This window comes from Acipenser ruthenus, chromosome 44 (assembly GCF_902713425.1).
Source record: "Acipenser ruthenus chromosome 44, fAciRut3.2 maternal haplotype, whole genome shotgun sequence".
NCBI classification, from domain to species: Eukaryota; Metazoa; Chordata; class Actinopteri; order Acipenseriformes; family Acipenseridae; genus Acipenser; species Acipenser ruthenus.
This window is the reverse complement of record NC_081232.1, coordinates 5218923-5234500: the sequence shown is the minus strand read 5'-3', so window position 1 is coordinate 5234500 and position 15578 is coordinate 5218923. Positions and strand designations below refer to the sequence as shown.

General features: G+C 42.2%; 1 long non-coding RNA gene, 6 other non-coding genes and 2 pseudogenes across 7 annotated transcripts; 8 read left to right on the top strand and 1 right to left on the bottom strand.

Moving 5' to 3' along the window:
- Nucleotides 1-5582: 5582 nt before the first annotated feature.
- LOC131709741 (uncharacterized) lies at nt 5583-7036 on the bottom strand. The gene is made up of 3 exons (XR_009311603.1): nt 6473-7036; nt 5772-5805; nt 5583-5664 (listed from the first exon to the last, which is right to left on the bottom strand). It is a non-coding gene; the product is annotated as an uncharacterized LOC131709741 (long non-coding RNA).
- Nucleotides 7037-13879: 6843 nt separating this feature from the next.
- Nucleotides 13880-13998, top strand: LOC131710778 (5S ribosomal RNA). The gene has a single exon (XR_009312660.1). It is a non-coding gene; the product is annotated as a 5S ribosomal RNA (ribosomal RNA).
- A 100-nt stretch (nt 13999-14098) lies between these two features.
- LOC131710539 (5S ribosomal RNA) lies at nt 14099-14217 on the top strand. Its single transcript, XR_009312413.1, has one exon. It is a non-coding gene; the product is annotated as a 5S ribosomal RNA (ribosomal RNA).
- A 114-nt stretch (nt 14218-14331) lies between these two features.
- LOC131709932 (5S ribosomal RNA) lies at nt 14332-14450 on the top strand. Its single transcript, XR_009311796.1, has one exon. It is a non-coding gene; the product is annotated as a 5S ribosomal RNA (ribosomal RNA).
- Nucleotides 14451-14550: 100 nt separating this feature from the next.
- On the top strand, nt 14551-14659 carry LOC131716544 (5S ribosomal RNA; annotated as a pseudogene).
- A 97-nt stretch (nt 14660-14756) lies between these two features.
- Nucleotides 14757-14865, top strand: LOC131715795 (5S ribosomal RNA; annotated as a pseudogene).
- A 114-nt stretch (nt 14866-14979) lies between these two features.
- Nucleotides 14980-15098, top strand: LOC131719084 (5S ribosomal RNA). Its single transcript, XR_009317980.1, has one exon. It is a non-coding gene; the product is annotated as a 5S ribosomal RNA (ribosomal RNA).
- Nucleotides 15099-15198: 100 nt separating this feature from the next.
- LOC131720735 (5S ribosomal RNA) lies at nt 15199-15317 on the top strand. The gene has a single exon (XR_009319632.1). It is a non-coding gene; the product is annotated as a 5S ribosomal RNA (ribosomal RNA).
- Nucleotides 15318-15431: 114 nt separating this feature from the next.
- On the top strand, nt 15432-15550 carry LOC131718737 (5S ribosomal RNA). Its single transcript, XR_009317633.1, has one exon. It is a non-coding gene; the product is annotated as a 5S ribosomal RNA (ribosomal RNA).
- Nucleotides 15551-15578: the final 28 nt, after the last annotated feature.

Here is a 15578-nt window from a genome sequence, read left to right as displayed (position 1 = left end):
GCAGACAGGAGGGCAGGAGAACACCACAGTGGCACTCATGCAGATGGCATTCAGATACCGACATGAAGATTCATTATCAGGTGCAAACAGCTTTCGATTTGGAAAGTCTGTTCATAATCAGGCAAGTTTTTTTTTTTTGAGAATAAAAATTTAAGAAAAAAATTACAAATAGAAGGGAAAATACAATTAAGAAGATAGAAAAAAATACAATTAAGATAGAAATGTTTTTGTTAGCAACATGTTGTTGCTTCAAAGTCATAATTTGTAATTTAGTTTATATTCACTATTGACTAGATCAAATACAGGTACAGGTTGTCCAACTGTATAAATTGTAAACAAATGATGCATTTTAAAGAGCTGTATTGAGGGCACGCTCACAGGAAAGCTTAGAGAGCGGCATTTGAAAGACCCCAACCTCGTCTTTCTATAGATACACAGCATGTAGGGTTGTCTTTTACAATGCCTGAGTAAAAAGGCTTCAAACATGAACCCGTCGGCGTGTTCAATAACATGGGGGCGGCCCTAATAGTGTTAAACCTTTTCATACAGAGGGCTGAGTGCTTCAAATGGCAGAACCATTTTGAGGTACACATTTCAATTGTATAATGTATTATACCATGTTTTATTCAAGGGCCCTAATACATGGTACTTGTAAGAGTATATTTTGTTATTTTACTAGTTGTTTTAATGCGTTAGTCATACATTACCAGCTGTCCTGCCCCCATCCCCATTTTTTTAGTAAGAAACTGTCTTTGCATAAATGCAAAATCAGATTTATTGTTATTACTATTAATATTATCAACAAGTTTTATGGCACTTTATTTTTTTAAATAGGCCATGGTGCTGTCTGAGATACTTGATCTGCAAAATCCAATTCATATCTAAGTATTTTCTTTGTTTAATATTCTTGCCTTATTTTGAAAATTACAAATGTAATGTTTAAATGCCTCACACTGAACGTTGACAAAAAAATAAATATATCGTGACAGCAACCAGCTTTTGCAATTTTAGATCTTTCCATGACCAATTTAGGGATATATATATAAAGGTAATGGTATGTGAAAACATTTTAAAGTGTATATTTTATTAATAACTACCTTTAACAGCCATTGCTTGCTGTTTTCCTACCTTTCTCTGATCCAAAATGAACTGACTGTAGAACAAAAGGAATGGAACCGACACAAAATCAGGAAACAGAATAATGCTGCAGGTCCCTTTGGGAAACCAGAGGTCTTGTACATTGCACCACCCATAGGTACTTTTTAGATGCATTGTATATACCGTAGTAAATATTGTTGTAGTTTTAAACAATAAAGAATATAATTTAACATTGAATTAATTGTTATGGTTGTAATAAGAAACAATCTGTGGTTGAAGTTAGAACTGTCTTAAAAATGATATAATGCTACGTAAACATAAGCAGGAAAAAAGAATGCTTCAAATTACTTAGAAAGTGATTGTTTATGTGTTTACTGCAGATTACCATTAACTTTATTATTTGGAAATTGGGAACACTACCATTAAATGCCATTCACATTGTTTTTTTTTTCTCTAGGCACAACAAACATGCTGTGTTCTGTTGATGATGACCTTCTCACGTATGCTGATCGATTCACATGCACTGAAGAAGAGCCGTTGTCTGTTGCGAATGCTGCATTTAGGCAGATTTGTGAGTCAGTGCTTGAGCATGCAAACTACCGTGGGCGTTCAACAGTTGAAGAAGCCACAGCTTCTTATATGTTGTTGAGCACAAGAATAGTGTTGGCTGTAGAAAACTTAAATAGAGCAGCTCCATTAACATTTTCTGAAGCATGTGCATGCTATGACAGACTTGCCCTGGAGGGATGGAATTAATGTTAAGCATTATGTCCAGCCAATGTAAGCCATTCATACCTGACTTTTTTTTTTTAAATTAAGTTCGTGAACAGACCATTTGTTTCATAAATGGTTCACTTTTCTCTACTGCACAAACTACAGCTTCTTCGCTCTGTATTGACTTTGAAAGGTGTTTTAAGACAACTGTGTAGACCGGCAGCTGTATAAATGAATGTCCTCCGAGATTGTGAGCTCCCACTATTTCTAGTAAATAAAGAAAACATCACAAGTCATTTCCCTTGTTCAATAGATTCATTTATTTTTGTATAAGATAACTTGTATTCCGCGTTTTACAATTTTTGTTGGATGTAAGTAAATACTTCCAGAACAAAATACAGCTTGATTAAATATTCCATATTCCATATGCATTTCAAATTCTGTTCAAATTGTTTGCAAAAGTTTTATTCAAAAAAACAAAAATTTCTTAAACAACTCAAGAATCCTTAATGTTTAAAACTTTTTTTTTTCATTATCCTGTAGATTAAAGAGAAAGTATCAGGGTTGCTACAGCTGTTAACACACCTGCAACTTTAACCTTCATTGTTAACATTCTGACAAGAACTATGTAGTGAGGAGCATGAACAAAAAAACCCCACTAAAAGTAAGTTACCATTGTTTTCATAGGTAATGCAGAATGTAAAGGGACCGTTATCAAATTACCACTTAAAACCATAACGTTGCTCTAAATTGATGATGTCTAAACCTTTAAAGATTTGAACAACCTCAGAAACAGGAGGTCGAAGATCAGAACTGTAGTTCAGACAGGGGCAAACAATTGTTTTCTGGGGAGAGTTAAGGCTAGATAGGCCATGGGGCACGGCCTCTGTCAAAAGCAGCCTACTAAGCTCTCTGCAGTTGTTTACATTCCACGGATAACAGCCAGTAAAGAGCTCTAGGAATGTTGCACCCAAAGACCACACATCAGATTTCACGCTTGGCTGCATGAAGTTGATCATGCATTCAGGCGCCATGTACAGGGCTGTTCCACCCTGAGGACCTGCTACCTGTGCAACAGTTCTGCTTCCAAGTCTTAGAGACACCGAATCTCGAACATTAGCAAGCCCCCAGTCTGTAAGAAGTGCCTTCTTTGAACGTTGCTCTACCTACAAAACATATGTACAGCATGTCAGAAGTTAAGGTTACATTACTACTGAACTGTTAGATAATCTGGGTTAATACACGCACATTATTTAAAAGGTGCAAAGATGTGTTAAGTCTAACTTTACAAGTAAAACATGTATACAAAAAATAAATAGGCACATAAATAGTTAGCGAGAATCATAATCAATATTTTAAAGGCGTATACCGTTTATTTATTGAATATATTGCACCTTTTTATGCTGATCAGAATCAATACACTTTAGTAGTCCAGCCTTTTGAGATGGTGCTCACCATGAAATGGTAGTCGGCAAATTATATATGTAACAATTTTACCAGGGCAAAATTTCAAAATGGGACCCATCTCTCATTATTATTTTTTTCAGCAGATGTGATACTGACAGTGCCTACTGACGTTTTATTATACATTTTTAATATTTGCTATTAAATCAATGAACACTTGCCAGAATATTTGCTGGTTTGATATCCTGATGTATTATATTCTTTGAATGAATGTACTCAACAGCAAGAGCTACTTCCAGTCCAATGTAGCATTGCTCTTCTTCATTCAACTGAAGGGGAAAAATAAAACATCATGAATACTTTTCTTGCATTATAGTATAGTACCTATAACATGTAGAGGGAGTTCAAGATTAATTTAATATAAACTGTGTCAGATAAAAATTAGGGTTGCTGAGAACTGTATGATAAAATACCTTGAAATTGGCATCATCTCCATGAAGCACTTTCTCTAAACTTGCTCCATGGATGTATTCATTTGCAATGAGAATTGCTCTATCAGTCTTAGAAACAGCCATCACCCTGGCTATGTGAGGATGGGTAAATAAAAATAAAATAGGAATCATAAGATGCAGACCCCACCTCCTTGCCTGCCACATTGATTTCTGGCATGACCTTGAAGTTTCTAGGATCATATCCTGTGTAGTGATTCTTTCATGGTGAGTCCATATATACAGAATGGAACGGTCTGGATCTACGGTCTAATTTTAAGATACTGGGCCATCAGAAGAGTTCATTTGCCCTACAATCTAACATGTGGAAGTGGTTTCTATGACATTACTACAATAGATATCGTCACCACAAATTAATCTGTTGTTCCCTAACACACTAACCATCCCACCAAATTCAAATCAAATCCATTAAATGGTTTGAGCTATTTTGTTTACTAATACTAATAACTTAATACTACATCCTACAGTCTCCTGTAGGCAGGGTCAAAATAATTAAACAAAGCCTTATGAGAAAAGAAATAGGAGGCCATACTCACGTGCAGACGAGAATCTCATGTGTTATGTCATTCAGAGATCCTTGAATGGGGATTTTTTTAATGGCAGCAACTGTCCCCTGGTAGGATCCCCTGTACACAGTTCCAAAGTTACCACTACCAATCACATAGTCTTCATAGACTTTAATTTGCTCTTCACCTACATAGGGAAGGTATGTAAACTGAAAGACAAAAATCAAGAACGGTTTATCAGATCAAAGTTAATTTGCTTCAGTTACAAGATATCTTACTTAAACTGATCACCAATTATGCTTCTAAAACAATAAAAGGTAAAAGGAATACTTTAGGTCAGGGGTGCCCAATCCTGGTCCTGGAGGGCCGATGTCCCTCCTGGCTTTTGTTGCAACTGTGCTCTAAATTACTTAATTGGACCAATCAAGCCCTTATTAGAAGCTTAATTGGTCCCATTAATCAATTTAGTGTACAGTTTGAACAAAAACCAGGAGGGCATCGGCTTTCCAGGACCAGGATTGGGCCCCCTGCTTTAGGTAATGGATTATACTTAATGTTTAAGTAATTGATGTATGTTACAATACATACAATTAAAATCTCTGGAAGATTTACTGTACATACGAGAATTAATATCCAGTTCTGTTGCACTGCTGGAAGGTTGAGGCTGTAGCATCTGGTTGGGTACTGCAGAAGCAGCTTCAGCTCCCTTTGGTCGATCAGGAGCAATCTGGTGGTTTAATAAAGACAAATTAAATGTTACAATACGAGAAAGGTATCTAGAAACAAGAAAGTCAAACACACAGACTACTCTATTGTCAAGTCTTATTGCTTTCAAAGAAGTAGCATACATTTGATTTTTTTTAAACAACTCTATTGCAGTAGATTAACTTTCTGGATGAAACTGAAATCGTAATGTGATATTACAGGAAGATTCAGAAATGCAGATATGCAAGATAAATTACATGAAGCTCAGTTTTAATAAGATTTTTTTTTAAAAAGATGTATTTATTAGTAGATCATGTTTAATTTCAAATATATTGCTACCATTGAACATACCTCACAGAGACTTTCAGAAAACGTCAGATCTTCTGAAATAATAAATTAAAACAATTAAGTCTGGACAAAAGAAATGCATATATATATTAGACACACACACACTATATTCAATGTAGTACAAAGTGTCTTACCAAATTGGACGTCTTCACAATCCACAACCTATAAATGAAATGTTCGTAAAAGAAAATATCCATGATTATGAGAATAAAGATGTAAATTTCATGTTTCTGGTAAATTACTAAAAGATCAATATCCACTTCTGGCACTATTCAGGAATGGAATAATTGTTGTCTTGATACAATGATTAAAATGTGTGTTTTGAAGAAATGCAATACTTGCCTCTTCCACATAGTTTGTTTTGCGGTTCCTTTTTTGTTCTGCAATATACCAGTAAATAAATCTGTCACACCACATTCAACTAATACATAAAAGTACATTATTTAGTGGGGGGGGGGCGGGGGGTTTGTTTATTTGTTTTTTTTACCTGCAATTGAGTGTTCCAAACCGCTAACTTCTTCCTAGAATAAAGAATAAAAATTATATTGGACCAAAATATTAAATGTATCCTAATGTGATTATGCTCACCACATCATAATGTATTCACAAAGGTAGATAGTAATGTCAATGCTTGAAGATAATTTTCGAATAAATGCATAAATGTTACGATGACAGCTTTGTAGTGCTGACGATGGACTATTCTGTAGTCCTGTCAGGTCTTGTATCAGGGATGCACAACTCCAGTCCTGGAGAGCCACAGTGTTTTTAGATTTGCATTCCAACTGAACGCTACTACCTAATTCATCTTATCATTGGCTTGACAAACTGAAAACTTTTTCCCGATTCATAAATTATTGGTTTAAACAAACTTATAAAATCTACTCTGGGACCAAGACTGGACACCCATGTCCCATAAACAACAGTACCAAAATATCTTTACTGTCTTCCCTACCATTTCTTTAGTCTCATAGCTCTCCCTGCTCTGGTCACTGTCAGCCTCTTCAGAAATAACAATTGACGACATATGAATGTATAGGTGTGGATTTGGTTTGTATATCGAAGATAGGCACATATGTAATATGCAAATTGGACAAACTACTGAGACCACATGCACATTTTAGTATAATGAATTTAGAAGAATTAACAAGCGCAATTACTTATTTTCTGTTAATTATAAAGTTTAGGTACCTATGGGTCTGTGTCCAATGTAGAAGGTTTTTTTCCAGACATCCTTAATCTCACTAAGGCTTGCATGTTCCTTTTCAAAATCCTCTATAGGCCACCGAGTACCATCCGCATGGCAAAGAGTGAATGTTCCTTCTTTCATTTGTGGATTATTCCACAAGGCTTCTTTACCATTAGAATGATGCCGTTGTACCCATCAGTCTCTTGCATCAGAAGTCTGGGAGGCTCTTCTTCCATGATGACCTTGATGTACTTTCCCCCCTGGTTTTTTGTTCGTTCTTTCCACTCCATAGGTCTAACCCTAACCTTTAGTACTTTTCTTTCTTCCTTTTTTAAAGGATATTGTTTCTGTTTTATTGGTAGACTTTTGCTGTGTAGTGCCTTTTTCATTTCTGCAAAGACACTTGCTGCATCTGTAAAATATTTGTGATTTAGAGGGGGAATACATTGTAAATGTAATAGTTTAACACCTGACCAGACATTTAAAAACAAAATTTGAAGTATCTGCATTTGGTTTTGTAATTTAAATATTTTGAACTACAAGTATTTGCGTTTGTATTTAATGTTTTTAAAATAATTTGCCATGTGTATTTATCAAGTTTAGACATGTTAATCACACCTCTATCAATTGCTATTTATTCAACTCAATCAAATTCACCTGTTCGTGATCTTCTCAACCTCTGAATTCGCAATTACATGCATTACATCCCAAGTCTGCACTTTGATGGATAGGTTTTTTTTTTTTTTTTTTTTTTTTTTTAATTATGTAGAACTCCAAGCTGTATATAAATATCACCTATTCAGTTTCCCCAAAATTGTGACTCCATATTGTGCCCTCGTACATTCATTATTATTAATGTATCTTCAGATTAACTTTGAAGGAAACCGTATCATAATTGTGAGTTATAAAGAATAAAAAGGTGTCCAGTCTCTGAGCCACCTCATGCGTTTCCCATACAACATCAGGTCATAATAAAAGGATGACTGGATGACTGGGAGAATTGGTCGCAATACATATAGTCGTCACTACGAACAATGAAAATGTTTTAAATTCATGCAAAAAGCTGTTCGGAAAATATTTATTTTTGGCATCCGTACAAAAGATGAGTATTAAAAAAAGAGTCTGGAGAAAGATGCTAAAGAGACACTGCCTAGGTAATGCTTTCTATTTTTTTTTGTTTTTTAGGTTTCTATTAGGAAGATAGGTTTGTGTGGCGGAGTGTCCCGCCCCTATTTATTATTATTTGTATTTTTGTTTGCGGCGCGGGTAAAAGCGCTGCGTCTTATATTATTATTTAAAAACCCCGTGAGGATGCATGGCTGATCAGCTACTGATTATTTAAATAGCTGACAGTCATGCATCCTTACCAAACGCGTGCAGACTCTGGCCGGGGGATAATAAGATAATTACCAACTAGTTAAATCCCTCGGCCAGAGTATATAAACCTGCAGCTCTCTGCATTTGGTGTTGGGGTGTTGGAGTAGAGAGTACGGGGAGCGGGGAGCGGGGAGCGGAGAGAGGAGAGAAGGAATAACGAATAACATTTAAAAACAATTGCTAATACGTGCTGGATTATCCAGCACGGCACTTACTTGTTTGTTTATTTATTCGTTTGGCCCTCGTGCCCTTTTGTTTGTATTTTGTTTAAATCTGTTGTTTGTTTATTATTAAATACGCCGAGTGCTTTTGCACTCGGTTTCACCCGCCCATCCACTGTTTTGGAGTCAGTTACTTCCTGGTCCGTGACGTCATCCACCACACCACTGCGAGCCAGACTGTCACATATGGTGTCCTGTGTGGGACAAAACAAACGTCTCCAATAGCCGGACCAGGAAAGAAAAGCTCGTTTTTTTGTTCGTTTTTTTTTCAAAGTGTTTTTGTGTGTTTTTTGGGGGAAAAAAAAAAAAAAAAAAAAAAATATGGGAAGAAGCGGACGGAGGAAGCAGCAGCTACAGCAGCGTGGGGCCGGTCGCAGGTCCCACTGTAGCTCAACCATGCTGGACGTCTGCCCCACCTGCTTGAAAGGTGAGGAGTGGTGCTTCGCTGTTGGGGAGGTGGGTCACATAGCACCCGACCAACCCCCTCCATGGCAGGAGAAAGAGGAGCCAGAGCGTCCAGTGAGGGAGGACCTGCATCCTCCAAAGAGGACGAATGCACTCTCCTCTGAGGGAGTCTGGGACTGGCTGGTGGAGCCGGGGAGGGATTATGAGGAAGCCCTCCCTGCAGTGATCAACCTCCTGTGGGCAAGAGATGGGGAGCGCTGGGAGGCCTGGGAACAGCAACACCACCCAGCATCCCTCCCAGACATCGCAGCCATGGTGCTCAACTACCTGGCTGCGGATATGGGAGAGACCCTGCTGCTGCCATCTCCAGCACCAAAGGGAGAGGAGCCATCGCTACCGTCTCCACCAGCAGAGGGAGAGGAGCCATCGCTACCGTCTCCAGCATCAGAGGGAGAGGAGCCATCGCTACCGTCTCCAGCATCAGAGGGAGAGGAGCCATCGCTACCGTCTCCAGCATCAGAGGGAGAGGAGCCATCGCTACCGTCTCCAGCATCAGAGGGAGAGGAGCCATCGCTACCGTCTCCACCAGCAGAGGGAGAATGCCTGCTGGTTTTGTCTCCAGCATCAGAGGGAGAGGAGCCATCGCTACCGTCTCCAGCATCAGAGGGAGAGGAGCCATCGCTACCGTCTCCAGCATCAGAGGGAGAGGAGCCATCGCTACCGTCTCCACCAGCAGAGGGAGAATGCCTGCTGGTTTCGCCTCCACAGCCTGAGGAGGAGGAGCCCGAACGTCCTACGCCCGAGTGGGAGGAGCCCGAACGTCCTACGCCCGAGTGGGAGGAGCCCGAACGTCCTACGCCCGAGTGGGAGGAGCCCGAACGTCCTACGCCCGAGTGGGGGGAGCCCGAACGTCCTACGCCCGAGTGGGGGGAGCCCGAACGTCCTACGCCCGAGGGGGGGGAGCCCGAACGTCCTACGCCCAAGAGGGGGGAGTCGGTGCGTCCACAGCCCAAGAGGGAGGAGTCGGTGCGTCCACAGCCCAAGAGGGAGGAGTCGGTGCGTCCACAGCCCAAAGAGGGGGGAGTCGGTGCGTCCATAGCCCAAGAGGTGGAAGTCTGCGCTTCCACAGCCTTAGGACCCAAGCTGCAGTCCCAAGAGCCAGAAGGGGAGGAGTTACAGGCTCAACCCCCTGAATTTTTCTGGGGGGGAGAAGGGCAGGATGCTGGTGTTCCCCAGCAGCCTCTATTTATGCTGCTGAAGGGAGCACGGCACACACCAGCCCAGCCGCCACAGCAGAGGGAGCCAGCACCGCCACAGCCTCCCTCTGAGTGGCCAGCATCCGCCCCATCGCCTCTGCCTCCACCACCACCAGGAGCAGAGCAGCAGGAGCTGCCTCTGTCTCCACCACCACCAGGGGCAGAGCAGCAGGAGCTGCTTCTGTCTCCACCATCACCAGGAGCAGAGCAGCAAGAGCTGCCTCTGCCTCCGCCACCTCCACCAGCAGAGGGTGAATGCCTGCTGGTTCCACATCCACCGTCGTGGGAGGACTGCTTGCCCCTCCCACCTCCACCAGCAGAGGGTGAATGCCTGCTGGTTCCGCCTCCACCGTCGTGGGAGGACTGCTTGCCCCTCCCACCTCCACCAGCAGAGGGTGAATGCCTGCTGGTTCTGCCTCAACCGTCGTGGGAGGACTGCTTGCCCCTCCCACCTCCACCAGCAGAGGGTGAATACCTGCTGGTTCCGCCTCAGCCGCCGTGGGAGGACTGCTTGCCACTCCCAGCTCCACCAGCAGAGGGTAAATACCTGCTGGTTCCGCCTCAGCCGCCGTGGGAGGACTGCTTGCCACTCCCAGCTCCACCAGCAGAGGGTAAATACCTGCTGGTTCCGTCTCAGCCGCTGTGGGAGGACTGCTTTCCCCTCCCACCATTGCCATTGCCTGGGGATGGCTGTTCTGCATCGCCTGGGGCTGCCTTTTGTTCTCTACAGGACACAGGGTACGAGGGAGAAGTGGAGCTCCCGCTGCCGCCTCCATGGCCAGGGGCTCCCCTCCCGAGTTCGCCTCCCGAGGGTCCACTGCGGCTGCCGTCGCCTTCCGAGGGTCCGCTGCTGCTGCCGTCGCCTTCCGAGGGTCCGCTGCTGCTGCCGTCGCCTTCCGAGGGTCCGCTGCTGCTGCCGTCGCCTTCCGAGGGTCCGCTGCTGCTGCCGTCGCCTTCCGAGGGTCCGCTGCCGTCGCCTTCCGAGGGTCCGCTGCTGCTGCCGTCGCCTTCCGAGGGTCCACTGCTGCTGCCGTCGCCTTCCGAGGGTCCGCTGCTGCTGCCGTCGCCTGGGGTCGCCAGGGATCCTGCTTCGCCTGGGGTCGTCGAGGGTCCGGCTTCGCCTAGGGTCGCCGGGGATCCTGCTTTGCCTGGGGTCGCCAGGGATCCTGCTTCGCCGGGGGTCGTCGAGGGTCCGGCTTCACCTGGGGTCGCCAGGGATCCTGCTTCGCCTGGGGTCGCTACACGATGGCTGGAGCTCCATGAAAGGGAGCTGCCAGAAATGAAGAAAGGGGGGGAGGTCAGGAGACCAGCTCCCCCAGCCGCACTTTCGCGGCTGGAGATCATGTGGTCGGAGCCCCACGGAGAGGAACTGCCGGCCATGAAGAAGGGGGGAGAGGTCAGGAGACCAGCTCCGCCAGCCGCACTTTCGCGGCAGGATAGAGTGTGGCGGGAGCCCCGGAAGAGGGAGCTGCCGGCCACGAAGAATGGGGGGGTGCCAGAGATTCCACCATGGCCACCCCCCAGAAGTAACTTGCTTCCCCCTCTTCCGGGACTTTAAGACTGAGGGGGGAGTTGGCCGTTGGGGCCATGTGTGCTGCGCACAAGGGGGGGCATGTGTGGCGGAGTGTCCCGCCCCTATTTATTATTATTTGTATTTTTGTTTGCGGCGCGGGTAAAAGCGCCGCGTCTTATATTATTATTTAAAAACCCCGTGAGGATGCATGGCTGATCAGCTACTGATTATTTAAATAGCTGACAGTCATGCATCCTTACCAAACGCGTGCAGACTCTGGCCGGGGGATAATAAGATAATTACCAACTAGTTAAATCCCTCGGCCAGAGTATATAAACCTGCAGCTCTCTGCATTTGGTGTTGGGGTGTTGGAGTAGAGAGTACGGGGAGCGGAGAGAGGAGAGAAGGAATAACGAATAACATTTAAAAACAATTGCTAATACGTGCTGGATTATCCAGCACGGCACTTACTTGTTTGTTTATTTATTCGTTTGGCCCTCGTGCCCTTTTGTTTGTATTTTGTTTAAATCTGTTGTTTGTTTATTATTAAATACGCCGAGTGCTTTTGCACTCGGTTTCACCCGCCCATCCACTGTTTTGGAGTCAGTTACTTCCTGGTCCGTGACGTCATCCACCACACCACTGCGAGCCAGACTGTCACAGTTAGACACATTTTAATTAGGGACGATGGCAAATAAACACTATGTAGCTACCAGATCACTGCTTTCTATGTGTTTTATTGGGAAGATGGGTGTTTAATACATTTTCATTTGAGAAGATGGCAAATAAACTATAATAAAAATAAAACGAATTGCATTTTAATGTGGTAAAACAATTGGATTGTTTGCACTGCCATCTACAGTCCGGAGGATTAATTACATACAGTACAGCCAATCATCCCGACCTTCCTTTTAGTAAGAACTTGCACTGATAGGAACACAGCCCCCTTTAAGATATTACTTTTCAAGCTTTAACACAATTTATAAGAGGACTGAAATGACTCATAATTACCTTGGCATTTACTGACGACGTCTGACTGCGATGTCCTTTTCAACAGGGCTCTCACGCGTGTATCAAACCCATTGTCTGTCAGGATTCCTATATGTACAACAATCACAAATTAAATCAAATGTGCAGTTTACAATAATGTAATTATTGATGTAGGATTGTAATGGAAAACGTTGTTGTTAGCAAGGAGTGTGCAGAGCTGAAAAACCAAGTCGACAGTCGTCTTAAGTTAGCTACCACAAAATGCTCGTGCTATGAATTTAATTAAAAAATAGAGTTAGCTTTTGCAACAGAACTGCAGACAATACTAATAACTTAAAATGAGTGCAACATTAAATATCTAGAAATGCTAAATACAGTTTATACTACCTTCTTTTAATTCGTTCTTCAGCTGATCATACTGATCATTGTAGTCCGCCATATTCCACTGGGAAAAAAAAGATATGTAATTACTAATTCGCTGAAAACGTAACGTGGAAGCCAATGGAAGCCCATTTCCGGCACAAATAAAAAAAGAAATACATTTTAAAATTACATTATAAGTTCGACATACTATCTCATTATTTTGAATTAGTATCACATTATTTTGATTTACTATCTCCTTATTTTGACTTCACTATCTCATAAGCATACATAATTAAGATTATTAGAAAAATTAAATAAAACACAAACATGTATTCAAATATGCCAACTTAGAAAATCCTAGATGGCTGCGAGAAAAAAATAGTACATTTTATTTAAAATATATATATATTTTTGTACAGTTAAATCTATTTTTGTATTCAAAGGCTTGCTTAATTTATAGCATGATTGGTCATTATTAGCAACGCATCTTAGATTTTAGTTGATTAAATTCATAAACCCACCCTAATATATACAATGTTAGAAATAAAACGTTTTCAAAGTTCAAACTACTCCTTTTACGATAAAATGTAATTATAATAATAAGATTATGAAGAAAGAGTTATTGGTGTATGTTTTCACTTAAAAGATACGGTTCTGGTTTTCCATCGTCTGATTTTCAACACTGCAAAACACCAGCAACCTATATTATAAAAGTAATTAAAAAATGTGAAGAAAATATACGTAGTTTCTTTAACGTATTTTCAAATTAACGTACAACACATTGAACTGCACTAACTCACGCTGTCCTATTAAGGTACGTTTGTGTACGTATATTAATATAGGCCTATTTAATTTGTGTATTTTTTATTTTTATTTTTTTTAAATTGTTCTAGTACTCACCGGTCTCTCGAGCAAGTAAAACTGCACTGCTAAACTTCTGTCCAGCTATTCCAGTAACCGTAAAAAGGGGGAGGGGATAGTATGGCTTGAAGTGGTCTGACGATTGACTCAAGGAGGTCTGACGATTGACTCGAGGAGGGGTGAGGTCTGATGTCTGACGATTGACTCGAGGAGGGGTGAGGATTGACATGAGGAGGGGTGAGGATTGACTTGAGGAGGGGTAAGGTCTGAGGATGTCCTAAAATGGACACCGTACACCTGGAAATATCAAGTGCTGCAGGCATTACATTTTACAATTGAAATGTGTGGAGGACAAAAGGAAATTTCAGAGGAATCACCCCCCAGCTCACCAAACATAAAAGTCATGAAAGCAGAACTGCAACCGCCTGCGGCCATACCACCTTGAATAAGCCTGATCTCGTCTGATCTCAGAAGCTAAGCAATGTTGGGCTTGGTTAGTACTTGGATGGGAGACCACCTGGGAATATCAAGTGCTCCAGGCTTTTCATTTTACAATTGAATTGTGTGGAGGACAAAAGTAAATTTTGGAGGAATTAACCCCTGCTCACCGAACATAAAAGTCATGAAAGCAGAACTGCAATTGCCTGCAGCCACACCACCTTGATTAAACCTGATCTCATCTGATTTCAGAAGCTAAGCAATGTTGGGCTTGGTTAGTACTTGGATGGGAGACCACCTGGGAATATCAAGTGCTGCAGGCATTACATTTTTGTAATTACATTTTACAATTGAAATGTGTGGAGGACAAAAGGAAATTTTGGAGGAATCACCCCCAGCTCACCAAACATAAAAGTCATGAAAGCAGAACTGCAATCGCCTGCAGCCACACCACTTTGAATAAGCCTGATCTCATCTGATTTCAGAAGCTAAGCAATGTTGGGCTTGGTTAGTACTTGGATGGGAGACCACCTGGGAATATCAAGTGCTGCAGGCATTACATTTTACAATTGAAATGTGTGGAGGACAAAAGGAAATTTTGGAGGAATCACCCCCAGCTCACTAAACATAAAAGTCATGAAAGCAGAAATGCAATCGCCTGCGGCCACACCACCTTGAATAAGCCTGATCTCCGATGCTAAGCACTGTTGGGCTTGGTTAGTACTTGGATGGGAAACCACCTGGGAATATCAAGTGCTGCAGGCATTACATTTTACAATTGAAATGTGTGGACAAAAGGAAATTTTGGAGGAATCACCCCCAGCTCACGAAACATAAAGGTCATGAAAGCAGAAATGCAATCGCCTGCGGCCACACCACCTTGAATAAGTCTGATCTCAGAAGCTAAGCAATGTTGGGCTTGGTTAGTACTTGGATGGGAGACCACCTGGGAATATCAAGTGCTGCAGGCATTACATTTTTGTAATTACATTTTACAATTGAAATGTGTGGAGGACAAAAGGAAATTTTGGAGGAATCACCCCCAGCTCACTAAACATAAAAGTCATGAAAGCAGAAATGCAATCGCCTGCGGCCACACCACCTTGAATAAGCCTGATCTCGTCTGATCTCAGAAGCTAAGCAATGTTGGGCTTGGTTAGTACTTGGATGGGAGACCACCTGGGAATATCAAGTGCTGCAGGCATTACATTTTACAATTGAAATGTGTGGAGGACAAAAGGAAATTTTGGAGGAATCACCCCCAGCTCACTAAACATAAAAGTCATGAAAGCAGAAATGCAATCGCCTGCGGCCACACCACATTGAATAAGCCTGATCTCGTCTGATCTCAGAAGCTAAGCAATATTGGGCTTGGTTAGTACTTGGATGGGAGACCACCTGGGAATATCAAGTGCTGCAGGCATTACATTTTTGTAATTACATTTTACAATTGAAATGTGTGGAGGCCAAAAGGAAATTTTGGAGGAATCACCCCCAGCTCACTAAACATAAAAGTCATGAAAGCAGAAATGCAATCGCCTGCGGTCACACCACTTTGAATAAGCCTGATCTCGTCTGATCTCAGAAGCTAAGCAATGTTGGGCTTGGTTAGTACTTGGATGGGAGACCACCTGGGAATATCAAGTGCTGCAGGCATTACATTTTACAATTGAAATGTGTGGAG